The sequence below is a fragment of the Bos grunniens genome, chromosome 11, assembly GCF_055505025.1.
Source record: "Bos grunniens cultivar Pamir isolate PY7600 chromosome 11, Bosgru_T2T1.0, whole genome shotgun sequence".
Classification (NCBI taxonomy): Eukaryota; Metazoa; Chordata; class Mammalia; order Artiodactyla; family Bovidae; genus Bos; species Bos grunniens.
In genome coordinates, this window is record NC_141175.1 from 81,130,365 (window position 1) to 81,154,189 (window position 23,825).

General features: G+C 39.6%; 1 protein-coding gene and 1 pseudogene across 5 annotated transcripts in view; one reads left to right on the forward strand and one right to left on the reverse strand.

Moving 5' to 3' along the window:
- PPM1B (protein phosphatase, Mg2+/Mn2+ dependent 1B) overlaps positions 1–23,825 on the reverse strand; it is a 94,445-nt gene that overhangs the window by 43,403 nt on the left and 27,217 nt on the right. The window lies entirely within an intron of this gene.
- On the forward strand, positions 11,658–11,984 carry LOC147363404 (small nuclear ribonucleoprotein E pseudogene; annotated as a pseudogene).

Below are 23,825 nucleotides of genomic sequence, written 5' to 3' on the forward strand. Positions count from 1 at the left end.
CACATTTTTTAAAACGTCTTGCTAATTTGCTGATTTTATGCTATCACTTAGCCACCTATCAAGCACACTGTATGTACACTTACACAAGCTACAGTTTCAACAGTAAACAGTCACTTGTTTCAAATAATCTTGGACAATCTCAAATTTTGAGAGATTGATATTTGAGATGGGATGATATTATATTTTTTACCCCATATTAAGAGCCCATATTGGGATTAAGAGTTCTAACATTTTTTATGTTGTGTGCTTGCTTGTGCTTTATCATAATCACAATCAATCTAATTTCTTGATAGGAATCTTTTACAATCACTTGCTTATTTTTGGAAGACAGTTTAGCTAAAACTAGATCCATGATATCAATGTAATCACATGTAAACCTCAACGTGGTACAACAACGAATACAACCGAGGAAGTAAAAATTTTACCATTCCTTAGGTTCCCTCACCAGCCCATGTGAAATAATAACAGCATAGGGAAGCCAATGTCAATCACTGTATTATCACTATATTAAAGGTAATTTGCCTTTCTCAGGGTGAAAGACAATCGAGGTTCAATCTTTAAAAATTAATACTGATGGATGGTCCTGTATAGTCCTTATAGAGATCACTTGATCTATACCACTCTGCAAGCCTAAGTTTTTACAAGACTAAGAATATATGTATAGCAAGCATCGTCTGAAGACTGAATAAACAATGCTCTCTGCACATCTGTCTTTTTCCATTGTCTTCTTTGAGGAAAAATACACTACTGAACCCAAAGCAGCATAATGTTATTATTTACTTGCTTAACCAATGGTACAGAGTAACTGTACTATAAAGTAAGCACCTGAGAAATAGTATTTTAAAGACTTCTCATACACAGAAGATGGAACTACTGGCTATCTTTTTTATTTAAGTAATTTCCTTAAATCACTTTAAAAGTGAAGTGAAGTCGCTCGGTCGTGTCCGACTCTTTGCAACCCCATGGACTGTAGCCGACCAGGCTGCTCCGTCCATGGGATTCTCCAGGCAAGAATACTGGAGTGGGTTGCCACTTCCTTCTCCAGGGGATCTTCCCGACCCAGGGATCGAACCCAGGTCTACCACATTGCAGGCAGACGCTTTAACCTCTGAGCCACCAGGGAAGCCCTTAAATCACTTTAACCACATTTTAAAAATCACTTAAAAGGTTTCACATGTGTTTATATATATATTATATAGCTTTTAATTCTGGACTGATTTTAAAATTTTTCATTCACAGTCAATGCATCAAATGCAGCAATAAATAATACATATTCATAATGTATTGAATACTTTAAAAGTACTTTAACAGTAGTACTGGATACAGAAACTAAGTCAAGCAAACTTTCTGGCCAACCCAATAGTCACTCATTCAAGCATTTCCGAAGTGCCTACTACAAGCTAGGCACTGTTCTGGGTAGTAGGAATATGATGACCTCTTCCCTACAGGAAAGTATAGTCTGGTGGAAGATAAAGGCCAGTGCACTGTTATGAAGGCACGTGGTGATACAGGGAGTCTAAGGGGATGAGTATAGGTATGTCAAGAAGAAGCATCAAAAGTTACATGTACTTAAAATTTTTGCAAAGGAAGAAGCCTAAGATGAGAAGTAAAAGAAGTGGGAGAAGGAATTAGCCAGCATATACAAAACCAAAGAGTAAGAGCAGAATTGATGTGCATGTGTGTGTACACAAGTATTTCACAGAGTAAAGTAGAAGCACAAAAATCCTAATAACAACATTATTTCCTACTGAGATATCTATTGCCTACTTAGAATCACAGATATGGGAATTCAAGGATGGCCTTGTCCTTCTTGCCTAGGCAAACAGCAAACCAGACTGAAAATGCTTTCCACTGAGAACAAAAAATCTGGACAAAAATCCTAGAGGCCTAAAATTTAGACAAGCAGATCTAGAGCTGACATTATTTTCTAGAATAAGCCTCCACATTAAAAAACTCTGATACCTCTGAGTCTGCTTACAAATCAACACTGAAAGGGCTGAGGGTAGAGGGTGGGCAATCTTTATATATAACAAGCCAAAATTCAGTTGAAAGAAACCTAATGGGCTGTTTAAATATTCAAACTAAAATATTACTACTATAAAGTTCAAAATAAGGTCAAATGCAGGTAAAGGTACATACTAAGAAGATACTAATACTACTCATGACCAGATAAAACACTTTCAAAACTGAGTATTAGATTCCTGTTTTCGAAACACCCCTTTAGCTCACTCAAAGTCATCTCTATTCCTTAAGTCAACTGATCCATATAATAGAGGTCCTTTTCTCCCTTTCGCCCTAAACATATCTAGGGAATATAACTTCATCTAAAGAAATGAATTCATAGTTGCTACAGAAGAAAAAAGGTTAATTTCCACTTATAAACCATGTAAGGTTCCCTGTATAAAATTCTCTACTACTCCTAAGAACAGTAAATATAATGCACTTGGCTACTAACCTATTTTGATGATAAACTGACAAAGAACAAGAAAAACTGTCTGAAGCATTATGTTTTAAAAATTATTTTGAATTTAGTACTCCAGCTCCCTTGCCTTTCCTGGTAGACTGAGGCTGACTTGTTCTCATCAATAAAGTAAGAGGGACCTACTTACATTGGAGCTGCCCTCAGTTTACAATCAAGTCTGACCAGATTACGTATTTATAAACAAGTGACAGCACAATAAGCAACAATAATAGGTCATCAAAGCATATAGCTTCATTTTTTCAAATAAAAAGTACCTTAGTAATATAAAAATGAAGAAAAAACTATTAAACTGAACATGTGTACTGATTCTAATATAGTGTAAATTCAAAAGGACTATTTAGTCTACCTTAATTTAGACAATGAATTATTTTTAAAACTGTGCCCTCCTTCATTACCTCCCATCCTTCCTGAAAACTCAGATTTCAGTCCTCTTTTCCAGAAATCCTTTCCTCGTGGTGCTCTACTAAACTTTATTAATACTAAGTTCCTTACCATACACTGAGCACTTAGCACAATCTACTTTGCATAATCAATAGCCCTTCGGCTTCCCTGGCTCAGACAGTAAAGAATCTGCCTGCAATGCGGGAAACCTGGGTTTGATTCCTGGGTTGGGAAGATCCCCTTGAGGAAGGCATGGAAACTCACTCCAGTTTTCTTGCCTGGAGAACTCCATGAACAGAGGAGCCTGTAATGCTACAGTCCATGGGGTCACAAGAGTCGGACATTCACACACACACACACACACACACACACACACACACACACACACACACACACACGGTGCTCTATGCTTGTTTCCCTTCAGATTTCCTCAACCTTTAATAAAGTTTGCAAGTTCTTACCTCAATTCAGTTCTGTTGCTCAGTCGCGTCCAACGCTTTGCAACCCCACAGACTGTAGCACACCAGGCCTCCCCGTGCATCACCAACTCCTGGAGCCTACTCAAACTCACGTCCATCCCAACGCTGATGCCATCCAACCATCTCATTCTCTGTCCTCCCTTTCTCCTTCTGCCCTCAATCTTTCCCAGTATCAGGGTCTTTTCAAATGAGTCAGCTCTTTGCATGAGGTGGACAAAGTAAAGTATTGGAGTTTCAGCTTCAATATCAGTCCTTCCAATGAACACCCAGGACTGATCTCCTTTAGGATGGACTGGTTGGATCTCCTTGCAGTCCAAGGGACTCTCAAGAGTCTTCTCCAGCACCACAGTTCAAAAGTATCAATGCTTTGGTGCTCAGCTTTCTTTATAGGCCCACTCTCACATCCATACATGACTACTGGAAAAACCATAGCCTTGACTAGACAGACTTTTATTGACAAAGTAATGTTTCTGCTTTTAATATGCTGTCTAGGTTGCCTGGAAAATCCCATGGACAGAGGAGCCTGGAAGGCTGCAGTCCACGGGGTTGCTGAGGGTTGGACACGACTGAGCGACTTCACTTTCACTTTTCACTTTCATGCACTGGAGAAGGAAATGGCAAACCCACTCAAGTGTTCTTGCCTGGAGAATCCCAGGGATGGGGGAGCCTGGTGGGCTGCCGTCTCTGGGGTCGCACAGAGTCAGACACGACTGAAGTGACTTAGCAGCAGCAGCACGTTGATCATAACTTTCCTTCCAAGGAGTAAAGCGAAAGTCACTCAGTCGTGTCCGACTCTTTGCGACCCCATGGACTGTACAGTCCATGGAATTCTCTAGGCCAGAATACTGGAGTGGGTAGCCTTTCCCTTCTCCAGGGGATCTTCCCAACCCAGGGATGGAACACAGGAGGTCTCCCGCATTGCAGGCAGATTCTTTTACCAGCTGAGCCACAAGGGAAGCCCAAGTGTCTTTTAATTTCATGGCTGCAATTTCTGCAGTGATTTTGGAGCCCAGAAAAATAAAGTCAGCCATGGTTTCCACTGTTCCCCCATCTATTTGCCACTAAGTGATGGGACTGGATGCCATGATCTTAGTTTTCTGAATGTTGAGCTTTAAGCCAACTTCTTCACTCTCCTCTTTCACTTTCATCAAGAGGCTCTTTAGTTCTTCACTTTCTGCCATGAAGTTGGTGTCATCTGCATATCTGAAGTGCAGCTTGTGCTTTTTCCAGCCCAGCATTTCTCATGATGCACTCTGCACAGACGTTAAATAAGCAGGGTGACAATATACAGCCTTGACGTACTCCTTGTCCTATTTGGAACCAGTCTGTTGTTCCATGTTCAGCTCTAACTGTTGCTTCTTGACCTGCATATAAGTTTCTCAAGAGGCAGGTCAGGTGGTCTGGTATTCCCATCTCTTTCAGAATTTTCCACAGTTTATTGTGATCCACATAGTCAAAGGCTTTGGCATAGTCAATAAAGCAGAAATAGATGTTTTTCTGGAACTCTCTTGCTTTTTCGATCATCCAGTGCAATTTGACCTCTGGTTCCTCTGCCTTTTCTAAAACCAGCTTGAACATCTGCAAGTTCGCGGTTCACGTACTGCTGAAGCCTGGCTTGGAGAATTTTGAGCATTACTTTAAGTAGCATGTGAGATGAGTGCGATTGTGCGGTAGTTTGAGCATTCTTTGGCATTGCCTTTCTTTGGGATTGGAATGAAAACTGACCTTTTCCAGTCCTGTGGCCACTGCTGAGTTTTCCAAATTTGCGGGCATATTGGGTGCAGCACTTTCACAGCATCATCTTTCAGGATTTGAAATAGCTCAACTGCAATTCCATCAACTCCACTAGCTTTCTTCGCAGTGATGTCTGGCTCTAGGTGAGTGATCACCCCATCGTGATTACCTGGGTCGTGAAGATCTTCTGTACAGTTCTGTGTATTCTTGCCACCTCTTCTTAATATCTTCTGGTTCTGTTAGGTCCATACCATTTCTGTCCTTTATAGAGCCCATCTTTGCATGAAATGTTCCCTTGGTATCTCTAATTTTCTTGAAGTGATCTCTAGTCTTTCCCATTCTCTTGTTTTCCTCTATTTCTTTGCAATGATTACTGAGGAAGGCTTTCTTATCTCTCCTTGCTATTCTTTGGAACTGTGCATTCAAATGGGTATATCATTCCTTTTCTCCTTTGCTTTTTGCTTCTCTTCTTTTCACAGCTATTTGTAAGGCCTCCTCAGACAGCCATTTTGCCTTTTTGCATTTCTTTTTCTTGGGGATGGTCTTGATCCCTATCTCCTATACAATGTCACCAACCTCTGCTCATAGTTCATCAGGCACTCTATCAGATCTAGTGCCTTAAATCTATTTCTCACTTCCACTATATAATCATAAGGGATTTGATTTAGGTCATACTGAATGGTCTAGTGGTTTTCCCCACTTACTTCAACTTAAGTCTAAATTTGGCAATAAGGAATTCATGATCTGAGCCACAGTCAGCTGGTCTTGTTTTTGCTGACTGTTTTACCTCAATTATCTCATGTCAAATTAAGGGCAAAAAGTCTCAAGTTCAAGTTCTATAGAGGGCGTTAAAGATAAGCTGAATGATCTCTGTCTCCCTTAAGTTATTATTGAGGGGCAATAATAAAAATGGACAGTCTCCCAAAGGGGAAAGGAATTTTGGTTTAAGAAAAAGAACTGCAAATGAGAACACTGGCCACTACCTGCATAGACTTTTTTTTTTTTTTAAGAAGTAACAGTTTACTCACACATACTCATAGTCATTTTAATTATTAAGGTTCATTTAATAGGATCATCTGAAAGGCTTGGCCATGAAGTTTCTCATATGAATTACAAAAATATCTGTTAGAGATTATTAGGACCTAGACAAAGTATTAAAAAGCCATTACTTTGCCAGCAAAGGTCCGTCTAGTCAAAGCTACAGCTTTTCCAGTAGTCGTGTATGGATGTGAGAGTTGGACCAGAAAGAAGGCTGAGCGCCGAGGAATTGATGCTTTCAAACTGTGGTGTTAGAGAAGGCTATTGAGAGTCCTGTGGACTGCAAGGAGATAAAACCAATCAATCCTACAGGAAATCAGTCCTGAATATTCACTGGAAGGACTGATGCCGAAACTGAAGTTCCAATATTTTGGCCACATGATGCGAAGAACCGACTCATTTGAAAAGACTCTGATGCTCAGAAAGATTGTAGGCAGGAGGAGAAGGGGATGACACAGAACGAGATGGTTGGATAGCATTACTGACTCCGACTCAATGGACATAGGTTTGAGCAAGCTTCAGGAGATGGTGAAGGACATGGAAGCCTGGCATGCTGCTGTCCATGGGGTCTCAAAAAGCTGGACATGACTGAGTGACTGAACGACAACATTAGAACCAAGTGCCACATTTTATTGAAATGATCTATGAAATCCTCATGCAACAGAAATTCTAGAAAACTACACATCTGAGTATACACATCAATCTAGACTTTAAAAGAACCAAGAAACTTACCGTGCCTGAAAAATGAAATATTTTCTGCTAAAAAATAAAAGCATACGAACTTTTACTAAAGGAAATCAGTCCTGAATATTCATTGGAAGGACTGATGTCGAAGCTGAAATTCCAATACTTTGGCCACCTGCTGCGAAGAACTAACTCATTGGAAAAGACCCTGGTGCTGGGAAAGGTTGAAGGCGGGAGGAGAAGGGGACAACAGAGGATGAGATAGTTGGATGGCATCACAGACTCAATGGGCATGAGTTTGAGTAAACTCAGAGTTGGTGATGGACAGGGAGGCCTGGCGTGCTGCAGTCCATGGGGTCGCAAAGAGTCAGACACAACTGAGTGACTGAACTGAACTGAACTTGTACTCAAGATACATACACATGCAGTAAACATATCAAGACAATGAACTATAGGAAACAAGAAAAAGAATGCCTGAACATTGGGTTTGATTTCTGGCTCTTCCACTTACCTGTTTTCTTAGGAAAAAAGTTATATACAATAATATTGAGCATCTCTTCCTGCTCTGAAACTCTGCTTTTGAAGTCTGATTAGTAAGTGAATTACCAGCTACTAACAGCTAAAAGATTAAATATGACACAGTAAGATCAAAGTATAGTTCATAAAAGAACAGTACCACCAGCCAAGTTCATATCTCATGCACAGCAAATGATTCATGAAAAGAAAGAAGAAAAAAAATTTAAGAATTTTGACCAGATTTCTTGATTTCTGAATGAAAGTTACAAGTTTTGTGGGCCTGTTCCCCAAGGTTCCCAAAGTAACAGCCACCATATTGTCTACTCCAACTTAGAAAAGAAACAACCTTCAAGTCAAGCATATCCCCTTAAATGAAATTTTATAAAACTCTCCAAATCACTTATCATCCTTCTGAACTCCTGGAAGCAGCGTCTCTCACACAAGACAATTAACTACATATTTTTTATGATAGGCCTTATATTAAAGGCTTCCCTTGTGGCTCAGCTGGTAAAGAATCCGCCTGCAAAGCGGGAGACCTGGGTTTGATTCCTGGGTTGGGAAGATCCCCTGGAGAAGGGAAAGGCTACCCACTCCAGTATTCTGTCCTGGAGAATTCCATGGACTGTATAGTTCATAGGGTCGCAAAGAGTCCAGACACAACTGGGAGACTTTCACTTCACTTCACTTGTATTAAATAATAATATTTCTGAAGAAAGTAAACAAGACTTTTGGTATTGAAGAAAACCAGGCAGAGAGATAAAGGCTGAAAGTGAGATTTAAAAAACATAAAATTAAGTGAAAGTTTTGACATAATACACAACTGAGTGACTGAACTGAAAATCTTTTCCAGACACCTGATTTTCAAAGCGATGGCAATCAAATTTATACCCTCTTAAAAAGATGAGAAGAGTTTTTCTACTCTTTATAATATCACCAGCCCTAAAGGAAGACCAAAAGGTGCTAATATTGGAGGTTACTCACACAAACAGGTCAGTCAGATTACCCTGGAGTGAAGCCCACAGCCAATAAGTTCCATGGACAAGCACAGAGCTTCCAATCAGCTATTCAATGCCCACTTTAAAATATAAGCAGAAAGCCCACGGCCAAACACAGAAGTCCCCTAATAGAAGGGTGGCGGGGGGTGGGGGTGGGGGTGGGGGGTAGGGGATTTGCAAGCAAAACAAGCAGAAAAGGGCAGCTTGGAAGAAAAAGGGATGAGGTTAGGGAAAGAAAATTTAAGGAAAGACGAGAGGAAGGAAACAAGTGAGCAAACTCCTTTCAGAAAGATAAGATTTTTGAATCCATGAAATAACAAGATGTTATTAAAAGGAAAAACAGAACATTCAGAGGAACAAAGAGCTCCTGTAAAGTAAAAACATAATCATAAAAGAGAAAGTTGCAAAGATAAATGTTGAAGGAAACTCCCAGAAATTACAGCACAAGGCAGACATGGTAAAACAGTACACGATCAGTCCAGGAGGTTTAGGAGTCAAAAACAGGAGTAAGAGAAAACAGAAAATTGAAGAGAGGAAATAATTTTTTTAAATAATCTAAGAAAATTTCCAAACTGAATGGCATGATTTTCAAGACTGAAGGGGTCTACTCTGTGCCAAGCACGATGGATGAAAATAGAAGACTTACAAAGGCACATTATGCAAAATTGATAGGTAGAGCCTTTGTGCTTTCAGTGAGAAAAAAGTTTTCATACAAAACCCCAAGAATTAGAATGGTGTCGGTCTCAAATGGGGGAAAGCTGGGGGTTAAATTAATGATTAGCACACCAAACGAAATTTAAGAACTCCAAGGAAAACAAGAAATTGTCCTGGAAATAAGTAATCCTATCTGGAAGAGATGAGGAAGAACAGAAGGTGAAGGGAGAAGGGTGTGTAGGGAATATATGTGTTTGGGGTAGTACAGTGGTTAAATCTCTTCTTCTGTAATGGGACAGATAATTCCTAAAACTAAAAAAAAAAAAGAAGAAGAAAGAAAAATCAAGAAGCACAGCTGTTTAGAAATTTGAAGATAAATTCCAAAGGAATCAGCTACAAGAGTTCAAAACGGTTGGTTCCGGGGAATCTTCTCCGAGAGGAGCTTTTAGAACTATTTGATTGTAGATAAACTAGTTATTTTAACTAAAAAAGAAAAGAAAATATATTAAAGAAACAAAGTAAAACAATAGCACACTACATGGATAAGAAATAAAAAATTATATTACATATCATGAACTAATTTCCCTAATATTAAAAGGGTCCCATAAATCAGTAAGAAGATGAACACCATGATAGATAAATGGACCAAAAAACCCCCCAGAAATGGATCTTAAACTATGTACAACTTCACATTCATAAAAGAAATGAAAATTAAGACTACACTAAGATAATTTTTCACGTGTCAGACTGGCAAAGGTCAAAGGTTTGATAATCATTCTCTTGACGACATGATGCAGGAACATACATTGCTGGTATCAAGAGAGTGGTACAACCTCACCAGAAGGCAATTTAATAAAGTCTACCAAAAATTACAGTTGCACATACTCTTCAACCACATTCTAAAATTCTACCTACAGGTTTACTCCTAAATGTACAAATGGTAGATGGTGGATGGACAGATGAATAGTTAACTGGATGGTAGGTAGAGGGACAGACATATAGTGGCAATGGTAAAACAGACAAAACAATTTTAGTATCACTCATTTGGCAACTGATAATTTTATTATCAGTTCTAATACTCTGAAGCTCCAATACTTTGGCCACTTGATGCAAAGAGCCGACTCATTAGAAAAGACTGATGCTGGGAAAGACTGAAGGCAGGAGAAGGGGACAACAGAGGACGAGATGGTTGGATGGCATCACCGACTCAATGGACATGAGTTTGAGCAAGCTGCAGAAGATGGTGAAGGACAGGGAAGCTTGGCATGCTGCAGTCCATGGGGTCGCAAAGAGCTGGACATGACTGAGTGACTGAATAACAACATCAGAACCATGTGCCATATTTTATTGAAAAGATCTATGAAATCCTTATGTAACAGAAACCCTAGAAAACTACATATTTGCGTATACATATCAATCTAGACTTTAAAAGAACCAAGAAACTTACAGTGCCTAAAAAATATTTTCTGAGCAACTGAACAACAGCAAATTTTATTTAATAGGGATGAATTATGATATACACTTAAAGATAAAATATAAACCATAATACCCTACAACTTTTAAAAAAGAATATATACACATGTGGGCAAGTGCACAGATGTATATATTCCTGCATAAATGTTTATATTCATTTCCTGGAAGCATACAGAGAACTGATACCTGTGGGGAAGAGAAATCAACAGGCTGGTAGACAGAAATTAAAGAGAGAATCTCCATTATATACCATGCTGTATCTTTTCTGTTTTAAACCATGTAAATGTAATGAACATTAAATACTTAAATTTAATACCATTTCATGGATGTTATTTCAACTATGAAAATCCCTTTATAACGAATCCTTTAGTAATCAAAGCTATAATCTATAAAAATGTAAATAAATTTTGACTAGAAATATCAATATAGTGATACCCAAAGGTTTTCCTCTCTGCAAACAAAGAAACAATCACTCATAGTGACATGGGGAGAGAGCCATTAACACCCAGCAGACACATCCTGCTTGTTTCAATACACTGGCACTTCTTTGAAGTAGTAAACCCACTGGTAAATCCTACTATTAAAAAGAATAAATAAAAAGCATGGACTCTACACTTGATGCAAGATTTTAAAAAAACTGGGATGTAATTAATAATCTCTAAAAGCACCAATCTAGGGCAAAACACATCATAAATTCATAAAGAGATGTATATACCACTAACAGAAAAGTTCCTTTCTCGAAAGAATTTAGAACAAGACTAAATATTTAGTATTACTTACTATGCTATAAATCAAAATATCAAATTCTAGTTAAATGAACTGTACTTCTGTAAGAAACAAGGTGAAAAAATTCTCATGGTGCATTTTATAATTTTACAGAAATAGGATTAATAGATACTTCCCAAAAAGGAATATAAAAGCTGTATTATGAGGCATGTTAGCAAAACCCCAGCATTTCTGGTACCTCTTGCAAGACATTTCTTCAGTGTAAGATATTCTAGTATAGCATACTCTGAAAGAGATTTGATACAAACGCAGTCCTAAGCAGATTTTAGCTAGCAACACAGAGCTACAGGAAAACACAAAATAATCTTTATCATATTTTCACAATGGCAGTAAACAAAAAATTACAGATGTCCCTGGGGAAAGGCAAAAAATATAAAGCTTCAATTAGAGAGAAAAACTGTATCTTATATAGCTATTAGTATCATCAGTCAGCACAGGGGAGCCTGTGGAGCACTGTGGTGCTTGTGAGCGTCCAGCACGGCGAACGGGGCCAGAAGGTGCAGAAGGTGATGCTGCGCCCATCAATCTCATCTTCAGATACTTGCAAAATAGATCACGGATTCGGGTGCGCCTTTATGAGCAAGTGAATATGCAGACAGAGGGCTGTATCATTGGTTTTGATGAGTATATGAACCTCGTATTAGATGACGCAGCAGAGATTCATTCTAAAACAAAGTCAAGAAAACAACTGGGTCGGATCACGCTAAAAGGAGATAACATTACTCTGCTCCAAAGTGTCTCCAACTAGAAGTGACAGATGAAGTGAGAAACTATTTGGCAATACCATTGGTTTTTTTAGGTGTCCTTTGTTAGAGATGTAGTTCTAAAACATGTATTCATATTGTTCTGCTCACCCTTATGTTATTACCAGATTACAATAAATGCTGTGGGACTGTTTTTATTTAAAAAAAAAAAAAAAAAAGCCAGCATATGGCTATCGTTATGTAGACTCAATATTACCCTTGCAAAGACCTTTAAGATAATAAAAGCTAACATTTATATAGATTCTTTATATGAGTAGGTGCTGGAGCCTGTATTATCTACACCTACATCAATCAAGTCACTTAATCTTTGCAACACACTTTTAAGATGGATATTATTACTATCCTCACTTTATAGATGAGAGCACCGAGTCAAAGAATGGCTGAGTAACTTGTCCAAGGTAGGTAGCAGAGCTACTGTTACCAAGCAGTCTAACTCCAGAGTCCATTCTCTTAACCATCAACAACACACACCATAGTAAATACTTAAAATATGTGAGGTTTTTTTCTTCCAGAGTTTAAACAAATCTCCACTTCCTCACATGAATAAAAAAACCGGTTTGTCAGAACCTTGACTCTGCTTTCTCTCAAACACACTATTTAATTCACTAGCAAATCCTATCAATTTTATCTCCAAATGTATCCTGAATCCATCCCACAGCTCTCATCTGTAGCTGCACCATCGCAAAGTGATCGCTGTCCACTGCGTAGACCACTGCAATAACCAGTGGTCCTTCTTCCACTTTTGCCTCTAATTCATTCTCCAGAGTGGTCTTTCTTCCATATGAAGAAATCATTTCACTCTTGACTTCCCACCGAATTTAAAGAAAATTTAAAGAAAAACTGACCACAGTCCTCTATGATCTGACTCCTGTTTAGTTCTTCAATCTTACTTCCTATAACTCTTCCACCATCACTTAAGCTCTCTAGCCACTGTGGACTTATCTTTTCACTCAACATGTCAAGCTTGTTCCCTATCTCTGGACTTTTGTTTTTACTTCTTCCTCTTCCTGGAATAACCCTTATTTCTCCACCCGCATACCTGCATGGCTGGCTCCTTGACATTTAGATCTCAGCCCAGCAGTTTAACTCAAAGAGACCTTTCCTGAGAACCCCGAATACTATCACAGTTCATTTTTCAGTTTTCTTTTACTCACAGCTTGCTGAAACGGTTTTTCATCCAGTTCTTTACTTTATTGATATCAGCCAGAATGTAAGATCCAAGAGAAGAGAAACACATCTGTCTTACACAATGCCAAAATGACTACAACTACGCATGGTACACAGTAAGCACTCCATAAATATGTACGGAAAAAAGTGAAAGTTAGGTGCACAGTCGTATCCAACTCTTTGCAGCTCCATGGACTGCAGCCCATACCACGCCTCTGTCCATGGAATTCTCCAAACAAGAGTACTGGAGTGGGTTGCCATTTCCTTCTCCAAGGGATCTTCCCAACCCAGGGATTGAACCCAGGCCTCCTGCACTGCAAGCCAATTCTTTACCAACTGAGCCACTAGGGAAGCCCATAAATACGTATGGAATGAATGAATGAGCAAGTGAGCACCAAATGAAGTAGCTGACTTACCAGAAATAATCTGCATTGGATAATGCTCACATTATGGGAGGCCTACTGCAACTGAAAATGGCTGAACCACAGTTTCCAACTCAAGCTCAGTAAAGCTAAAAAATACAATAGTCCAGATTGATATAAGGTTCAGCACTGTGATTTATCAAACGTATACAGCAACAAATTTCATTCTAAGGACCACACTTAAGAGGAACATTGACAAAATTAAAATATATCTCAAGTAAAAGATGAGAACAGCAGGCAACTGGAAAAAATACATCAGGTAACAAACATCTGAAGAAGCTGGGACCACTTAGACTAGAGAAGAGGAAATAAGTCCCAGGGCTTCCCTGGTGGTTCAGACAGTAAAGAATCTGCCTGCAATGTGGAGGACTTGGGTTCTATACCTGGGTTGGAAAGATCCCCTGGAGAAGGGAAAGACAACCTACTCTAGTATTCCTGCCTAGAGAATTCCTTGGACAGAGGAGCCAGGCCGGCCACAGTCCATGTTGTCGCAAAGGATTGGACATGACTAGCAACTGAGCGACTTTCTGCATTGGAGAAGGAATTGGCAACCCACTCCAGTGTTCTGGCCTGGAGAATCCCAGGGACAGGGGAGCCTGGTGGGCTGCCGTCTATGGGGTCGCACAGAGTCGGACACGACTGAAGCGACTTAGCAGCAGCAGCAGCAGCGACTATATGCAGGTCAGGAAGCAACAGTTAGAACTGGACATGGAACAACAGACTGGTTCCAAATAGGAAAAGGAATACGTCAAGGCTGTATATTGTCATTCTGCTTATATAACTTATATGCAGAGTACATCATGAGAAACGTTGGGCTTGAAGAAGCACAAGCTGGAATCAAGCTTGCCAGGAGAAATATCAATAACCTCAGATATGCAGATGACACCACCCTTATGGCAGAAAGGGAAAAAGAACTAAAGAGCCTTGAAAGTGAAAGAGGAGAGTGAAAAAGTTGGCTTAAAACTCAACATTCAGAAAACTAAGATCATGGCATCCAGTCCCATCACTTTGTGGCAAATAGATGGGGAAACAGTGGAAACAGTGGCTGACTTTATTTTTCTGGGCTCCAAAATCACTGCAGATGGTGACTGCAGCCATGAAATTAAAAGACGCTTACTCCTTGGAAGGAAAGTTATGACCAACCTAGATAGCATATTAAAAAGCAGAGACATTACTTTGTCAACAAAGGTCCATCTAGTCAAGGCTATGGTTTTTCCAGTAGTCATGCGTGGATGTGAGAGTTGGACTATAAAGAAAGCTGAGTGCAGAAGAATTGATGCTTTTGAACTGTGGCGCTGGAGAAGACTCTTGAGAGTCCCTTGGACTGCAAGGAGAACCAACCAGTCCATCCTAAAGGAGATCAGTCCTGGGTGTTCACTGGAAGGACTGATGTTGAAGCTGAAACTCCAATACTTTGGCCATCTGATGTGAAGAGTTGACTCATTTGAAAAGACCGTGATGTTGGGAAAGATTGAGGGCAGGAGAAGAAGGGGACGACAGAGGATGAGATGGTTGGATGGCATCACCAACTCAATGGACATGAGTTTGGGACTTGGTGATGGACAGGGAGGCCTGGTGTGCTGCAGTTCATGGGGGTCACAAAGAGTCGGACACGACTGAGCAACTGAACTGAACTGAAGTGACTCACACACACACACACACACATTAAGTTTGAGCAGGGCTGATAGTGAATCCTGAGTCCTTGTAAAAGAAGAAACGGCATGTTTATCTATTCCTGAGGGTAGACCTACCAGGTGTCTAGTTCACATTACAATATTTCTTTTTTTTTTTTTTTCATTTTATTTATTTATTTTTTTTTTATTTTTTTTTTAATTTTATTTTAATGTAATAAAATTCCATTACAATATTTCTTTAAAAATTGTTATTCATTACAGAAGCTGAAAGAAAGGATGAAATTAAATTAAAAACTGGAGCGCAGCTGTCCTTCAGTCATTTAACAGTTTACATGCACTACTCACCACCAAAATTAAAGAGGAAAAGACAACTCTGTACTAGAGGGTGTCTTTGTTTACAAATACACAAAACCCAAGATGCATCATTATCTTGGCGTCTACTGCAACAGAAAAACCGAGTGCCCTTCCTAAGCTAAAGTCAAAACGGAATATGGAAAGAGGAGCAAATAAACAAAGAAGAAGAGGAATCTGAGAGGGATAAAAGATAAAATGTAATTCCCCATTAAAATGATGCTTACTATTTAGAGACATAAACAATAAAAAAATTGTACTCATGGAATAGCATAAAATCTGTACATATAAGGGAAAATATCCCAAAATGAATATAGTTGTTGTCAGACTGATGATGTTATGCCAGTCCACAGCAATCTAAAAATACTACATTTAATTGGCTCTATGTCAGTATTTATTGAAGGAGCGTAACAGGTATTGGGTTGGCCAAAAAGTTTGTTCAGTTTTAAGTAAAAATAAAAAACCTATTTTTCATTTTCACCAAGAACTTTATTGAACAACATATCCCATAACGGAACAAACTTTCTGGCCAACCTGATACATGGATGCTCAATTTATACTTTATTTCTACTTTTCTGTATGTATGAAAATTTCCATCACCAAAATGTTTTAAAACTAACAATGCTGTCTCTCTCTGTGTTCTATCAAAATTAAGAGCAACTAAATTTATATTTTTTTATCATAATGATATTTAAAGTGCAAGACATGTAGAAAAAAAAAATTCCTGAGCCATTTCATTTTGCCTTTACTCCTTCATGATTACAAATGCTAAATATCACTCACACTTTTATCAGCCTCATGGCCAAAGGTAAGAATCTTTTGCTGTCTCAACAGTTTGAGGGGGCAGACTGCAGAGCGCTTTCTTTGGTCAGCAACAAAATCCTCTCAGGGACAACCAGGTGACTAATCTAAGAGGGTTAATGGTCCTCTCACCTCTTATTATATATAAAGTTAACTTTAGATACAGAGGCTTCTTATAACAAGCAATTATAATGTTTTTATCTTATTTGAGGCACCAAAGAATAAGTAAATACTTCCGTAACACTCATTCTGTGACAGGCACTGTTTCAAATGCTTCACAAACATTAACTCATTGAAATTCTACTCTCAAAAATAACAAATATCAAAAAGGCAAACAATTTTCAAAGCGACCTCTAGCCAAAAATCTTTAAAGAAAACAAGTCATAAAATTTCAACAAAGGACATTCGTATACTGCAAAATTCCCCCTCTCCTTTCTACATTTGGCACAGTTTTCTTAGAGGGGGCATGTGGATCTTGGTGAGTCTATTCAACAACAGCATAATCTGTCAATCCCATCTGCTTCCTATCAAACAGAAGATGTATCAGGGAGGCCTCAGGCCCATGGACAAGATTTTCCTCAAGGGTTTCTAAAGACAAGTATGGTGTTTTGCCTACTGCTGCTAAGTCACTTCAGTCATGTCCAACTCTGCGCAACCCTATGGACAGCAGCCCACCAGGCTCCTCTGTCCACAGGATTCTCTAGGCAAGAGTACTGGAGTGGGTTGCCATTTCCTTCTCCAGGTGTTCTGACTAAAAAACTAAACAGCAATAACAAAAATGCTTAATTTTTTTGTGAGCTCTGTCAGGCTCTATATTAAGAGACTGACAGTACTATATCATTTAAATCAAATAACTAGGCAGTAAAGTTAGTACTATCAATATTCTTATTTTACAATTGAGAAAAGTCAGATACCTAGTATATTCATACAATACAACTTAGGTGGCAATCAGGATTCAAACCAAAGTAGACTAGAGAGCAGCTTCTTAAACTTAAGGCTTAAGTGCTTAATGCATTAAAAAAACCTTTTCCTTCCTTTTTAAAATCAACAATATTCCTATAACTGTATGGGGACCCAAAAGGCAAGGGTACTAAATGTAATGTGGCACCCAGACAGGATCCTGGCAAAGAAAAACGCAATTACTAGAAAAGCTGGTGAAATCTAAATCAAGTCTGGAGCTTAGCTGGTAGAACAGCACCAATGTTGGTTTCTTAGTTTAGACCACAGTAACATAAGAAGTTGACAGAGAGGAAACTGGTCAAGGGGTATGCAGGAACACTCTCTGTACTATCTTTGGAACTTTCCTATAAACCTAAAATTACTTCAAAATTTAAAATTTCTTTTAAAAAATTTAAGAGTAACAAGTCAGTCTCAGGTTTCTACCAAAATTAAGTAGAACACCCCTACCAACCAAAGTGTTGGCTAAAGCAAGGATTATACATTGGCTATGGAAAATCTTTCTACCTGTGATTTGGCCAATCATGCCAGGGTGGCTTGTAAGTGTATCCTAAAAATACCAAGAGTATATAAACCTGGAAACTCTGACCTAGTGGTTCTGTTTCTGAGAAGTTATCTTAAAGAAATAAGCCCAAATGTACAAAAATATTATTTTAAAAGATTAAAAATACTAACAAATAGGATCTATCAGTATGTTAAAAAATAATCCTCGATAATAGGAACAGGAAGTTATGTATTTGGAAATAATATAATTCTCCAAAATGGAAGATCAAGAGAGAAAAATCTTTGTGTATAAGCCTCATTATGGTGTTATTTATACTGAATATAAAAACAATCTGTATATCCAACAACAGAGAAATGGAACAAATCTATAGCAGTGGTTCTCAACCAGGAGAGAAAGACATCTGGCAATGTCTAGAGACATTTGCGGTCGTCACAACTGATGTGGGGAGAAGACAAGCCTGGCATCTAGTTAGAAGAGGCCAGGAAGGCTGCAAAACGTCCTGTGCTGCAGAAAGCCTTGCAGCAAAGAACAGCTCAGATGTCAACGGTGCTGAGGCTAACAGGCCCTCGTCTACAGGACGAAGTACCATACAGTCGCATCAGCAAAGGACTGGGGGGCAACATATTTACAATTTAAGGAAAAAACAGCACACTATATTTAAGCTATTTGATTTTAAAGGCAATTAAAGAATCCCATAAGAATTCAATCCTTCACTCTCTCCCACACACCTGCTTTATTTAAAGCACCTGAAGCAGGAAAGGAGTAGATATATCAGGCTAGTTTCAGTCTTCCAAAGCGCAATGCACAGGGAAGTGGCACTGTGTCAGATTTCAAGGAAGCAGGCATGACAGAAGTGTTTTATCTTTAACTAAACTGTTGTTTTTTCAAACATGTGAAGGGATGCAAATTTCATCCCAGTGGCATAAAAATTATTTTGAGACATCTGAAAATCAACAGATGCAGAAAGAGGATTTGTCTAAACCCCATTCCCCATATCTATCTAAAGAGCAGAGTCTAAAAGAATTATCTAGACAAAAATGCTTCTTTCAAGGGAGATTTCCAATAACAGAGTAGACTAATGCCTATCACCTGAGATGAGAAATCAATAGTCACAAAACTATCATAACTGCCATCTACTTTCCTAAAGACGTATTTGTCTTTCCTAAAAGTCTCTTGTTTTGTAAGTGGAATAACACAACACCACAGCACATAAGTAAAACCTACCAGTAACACAAAGGTAAAGAACCAGAAACAACAGAGCAAAATTAATTCACCACTCTTTGTCTATGGTAGATCAAATTTTTTTTTTCTGGACAAAGCTGGAATAATCTGAGCAATAAAATAAAGTGGTATTGGATTATAAAACAAAGTATAAATACTCAAGTCCATACTGATAAAAATCAGTGATTGAAAAAAATGAAAGAATAGACAAACCTCCAGTGCAAATTCCAAGTATTTTATGTAGATAGACTATACAAATAAGTAGAAACTTTCCACCCTTCTAAGTGTAGACTGAGCATGGGGACTTCCTTTTCAAAGAGCACAACATGGAAAGGCGGGTAAAAAGAGTAACTTTACAGTGAAGAAACCTGACATATACTACTAAGGTGAGCAAGGTCAACGTCAATAGTCATAATCATATTCATTGTATGCTTTCCTGAAACAATATGATGAAAATAGCACTTGATCTCTGTAGTCTTCTGCCACAAACTCCATTACTCCAATCTAATCATGAGAAAGAACTAGTCAAATTTCAGCAGAGACATTCGACAAAATACCTGACTAGTACTCCTCAAAACCGTCAAGGTCAAAGAAGTCTGAGCAACACACATAGCCAAGAAGGGCCTAAGGAGACATATGATTAAAAAGAATGTGGTTATATCCTAAATGGGACCCTGAATAAGTACAAGCTTTAGTTCAGTATTCAGTTCAACTGCTCAGTCGTGTCCAACTCTTTGCAACCCTAGGGACTGCAGCACGCAAGGCTTCCCTGTCCATCACCAACTCCTGGAGCTTCCGCAAACTCATGTCCATCAAGTTGGTGATTCCATCCAACCTTCTCTTCCTCTGTCGTCCCCTTCTCCTCCTGCCTTCAATCTTGCCGAGCATCAGGGTCTTTTCCAGTGAATCAGTTCTTCGCATCAGGCAGCCAAATTATTGCAGTTTCAGCTTCAGCATCAGTCCTTCCAATGACTATTCAGGACTGATTTCCTTTAAGACAGACTGGATTGATCTCCTTGCATCCCAAGGGACTCTCAAGCGTCTTCTCCAACACCACATTTCAAAAGCATCAATTCTTCGGTGCTCAGCTTTATAGTCCAACTCTCACACCCATACATCACTACTGGAAAAACCTTGGCTTTGACTAGATGGACCTTTGTTGGCAAAGTAATGTCTCTGCTTTTTAAAAAGCTGTCTAGATTGGTCATAACTTTACTTCTAAGGATCAAGCATATTTTAATTTCACAGCTGCAGTCACTATCTGCAGTGATTTTGGAGCCCCCCAAAATAAAGTTTCTGTTTCCATTGTTTCCCCATTTATTTGCCATGAAGTGCTGGGACGAGATGCCATGATCTTCGTTTTCTGAATGTTGAGTTTTAAGCCAACTTTTTCACTCTCCTCTTTCACTTTCATCAAGAGGCTCTTTAGTTCTTCCTTGCCTTCTGCCGTAACAGTCGTGTCATCTGCGTACCTGTGGTTACCGACATTTCTCCCACCAATCTTGATTCCAGTTTGTCCTTCATCTAGCCCAGCATTTTGCGTGATATACTCTGCATGTAAGTTAAATAAGCAGGGTGACAATATACAACCGTCACCTACTCCTTTCCCTATTTGAAATCAGTCTGTTGTTCCATGTCCAGTTCTAACTGTTGCTTCTTGACCTGCATACAGATTTCTCAGGAGGTAGGTAAGGTGGTAAATTTTTAAAGAGATGGGAGCTTTAGCTAACAATAACCAATACTGGCTCACTCATTAATCGTAAGGGCTCAACTGGGCAGTACCCCCTTAGGGCTTCTCATATTACTGCACACAGATAAAGCCTGGGGAGGTACAGTCAGCCCTCCATGCCCACAGATTCTGGATCTGTGCAATCAACCAACTACAGATTGAAACGTATTTGGGGGAAAAAAATTCCAGAAAGTCCCAAAAAGCAAAACTTGAATTTGCCCTGCTTTGGCAGCTATTTACATATCATTTACATTGTAGCAGGTATTACAAGCGGAGAAGGCAATGGCACCCCACTCCAGTACTTTTGCCTGGAAAATCCCGTGGACGGAGGAGCCTGGTGGGCTACAGTCCATGGGGTCACTAGTCGGGCACGACTGAGCGACTTCACTTTCACTTTTCACTTTCATGCATTGGAGAAGGAAATGGCAACCCACTCCAGTGTTCTTGCCTGGAGAATCCCAGGGACGGGGAAGCCTGGTGGGCTGCCATCTCTGGGGTCGCACAGAGTCGGACACAACTGAAGTGACTTAGCAGCAGCAGCAGCACGTATTACAAGTAATCTAGAGATGATTTAAAGTATACGGTAGGATGTGTGTATGTAAATAGTTTGCCATTTTATTGAAGGGATTTCAGCAACTGTGGAATTTGATTTTATGTGGGGAGTCCTGGAACTATTACCAAGGGATTACAGTAGTCACTTGAAAACTCTTTTATTTAATTAGCAATTGCTGGAAGCAGTTAGCTAGAATTCAGCTGTGACTGCACTGAAGAATTGATGCTTTTGAACTGTGGTGTTGGAGAAGACTCTTGAGGGTCCCCTGGACTGCAAGGAGATCCAACCAGTCCAGCCTAAAGGAGATCAGTCCTGGGTTTTCATTGGAAGGACTGATGCTGAAGCTGAAACTCCCCCAAATACTTTGGCCACCTCATGCGAAGAGCTGACTCATTTGAAAAGAACGTGATGCTGGGAAAGATTGAGGGCAGGAGGAGAAGGGGATGACAGAGGATGAGACGGTTGGATGGCATCACGGACTCGATGGACATGGGTTTGGGTAGACTCCAGGAGTTGATGATAGACAAGGAGGCCTGGCGTGCCGCAGTTCATGGGGTCGCAAAGAGTCAGACAGGACTGGGCGACTGAACTGAACTGTCCCCTGGAGAGCCTGTGAGTAGTCTCTCCAGTTTTGACTATCTCAGGGTAGTCAGACTTCTTACATGGCACCTGGCTTTCCCCAGAGAGAATGTCCCAAGAGAACCACGCAGAAGCTCCATGGCCTTTTCTGAGTGTCACCACTGCTACATGCTGCAGGTTAAAAGCAAGTTACGAAGGCCAGTTCAGAAGGACACATGTACTATCTCCCACCTGCTGCTGCTAAGTTGCTTCAGTCGTGTCTGACTCTGCGACCCCAGAGACGGTAGCCCACCAGGCTCCCCCGTCCCTGGGATTCTCCAGGCAAGAACACTGGAGTGGGTTGCCATTTCCTTCTCCAATGCATGAAAGTGAAAAGTGAAAGTGAACTCGCTCAGTCGTGTCCCACTCCTAGCAACCCCATGGACTGCAGCCCACCAGGCTCCTCCGTCCATGGGATTTTCCAGGCAAGAGTACTGGAGTGGGGTGCCACTGCCTTCTCCAACCTCCCACCTAGGATAATTTAAAAACTTGCAGATGTACTAAAACTACTACATCTGGGAAAAGACTGGACCCTTACTTTGAAAAGGTTGAACTACAAAGATTCTGGATTTAGAAACAAATTCAGTTGAGACTTGATGCTTTTGAACTGTGGTGTTGGAGAACACTTGAGTTTCGTGGACTGCAAGGAGATCAAACCAGTCCATCCTAAAGGAAATCAGTCCTGAACATTCATTGGAAGGACTGATGATGAAGCTGAAGCTCCAATACTTTGGCCACCTGCTGCGAAGAACTAACTCACTGGAAAAGACCCTGATGCTGGGGAAGACTGAAGGCAAGAGGAGAAGAGGCCAAAAGAGGATGAGATGGTTGGATGGCATCACCGACTCGATGGGCATGAGTTTGAGCAGGCTCCCAGAGTTGGTGATGGACAGGGAAGCCTGGCGTGCTGCAGTCCATGAGTTCGCAAAGAGTGGGACACGACTGAGCGACTGAACTCAGTTGAGTCAGGTAAAAAGCATTACTGAAATCCTCATTCTTTCCCAACTCAACTTCCAGAAATGTTACAAACCTCAGGAAGACAACAGTAAAACTGGAAATTCAGTAGTCCCTTACAGACTACTTAAGGAATACTCAACCAAATCATGTCATCCTACTAAGTCTATCTAAGACAGTCCCTGTCCATTCACACAAGACTTACAAAATTAAATATCAATAGGCATTCAAAGATAACCAGACACTGAAGGAAAAGATACAATATGCAAAACAGAATCAAAGCAAGAACATAAACAAATCAGAGAGAAGAGAGAGAAACAAACAAACAAAAAAAAACCAAGAGAAATAAAGTGTATTGTATTCATGAAACAAGAATGAGATGCTACCAAAAGAAAAAAAAATTTTTTTTTCCCAGAGAAAAAGAAAGTACTCCTAGAAACTAAAATGAGGACAGATGTTTTTCAATAAAAGGTCACAGGGACTTTCCCAGCAGTCCAGTGGTTAAGATTCTGCCTTGGAATGCAGGGGGGTGTGTGTCCGATCCTTGACTGGGGAACTAAGATCCAACTTGCCATGGGGTACAGCCAAAAAGTATATAATCATAATAATAAAAAGATCACAAAATCAAGTAGGAAAAACAACCTAAAAAGGATGTCTCTGCACCTAACCCCCATCCCCAGTCAAATCCAACAACAAAGACTTAAAACAAGACAGAATAAAACTAAGAAATTGTTGGGATCTATCCGACTAACAAATATTCTAGAAAGAACACGAAAAACAAAGAGAAGAAACTTACCAAAGAAATGATTCAGAAAAGTTTCCCAACACTAAAAAGTATAAAATGTCAGGACTGAAAGTGCCTAATAACTGATGACAGCACAACCACAACCACAACAAAAAAGGTAACTGAAATCCAAAACACTGTAA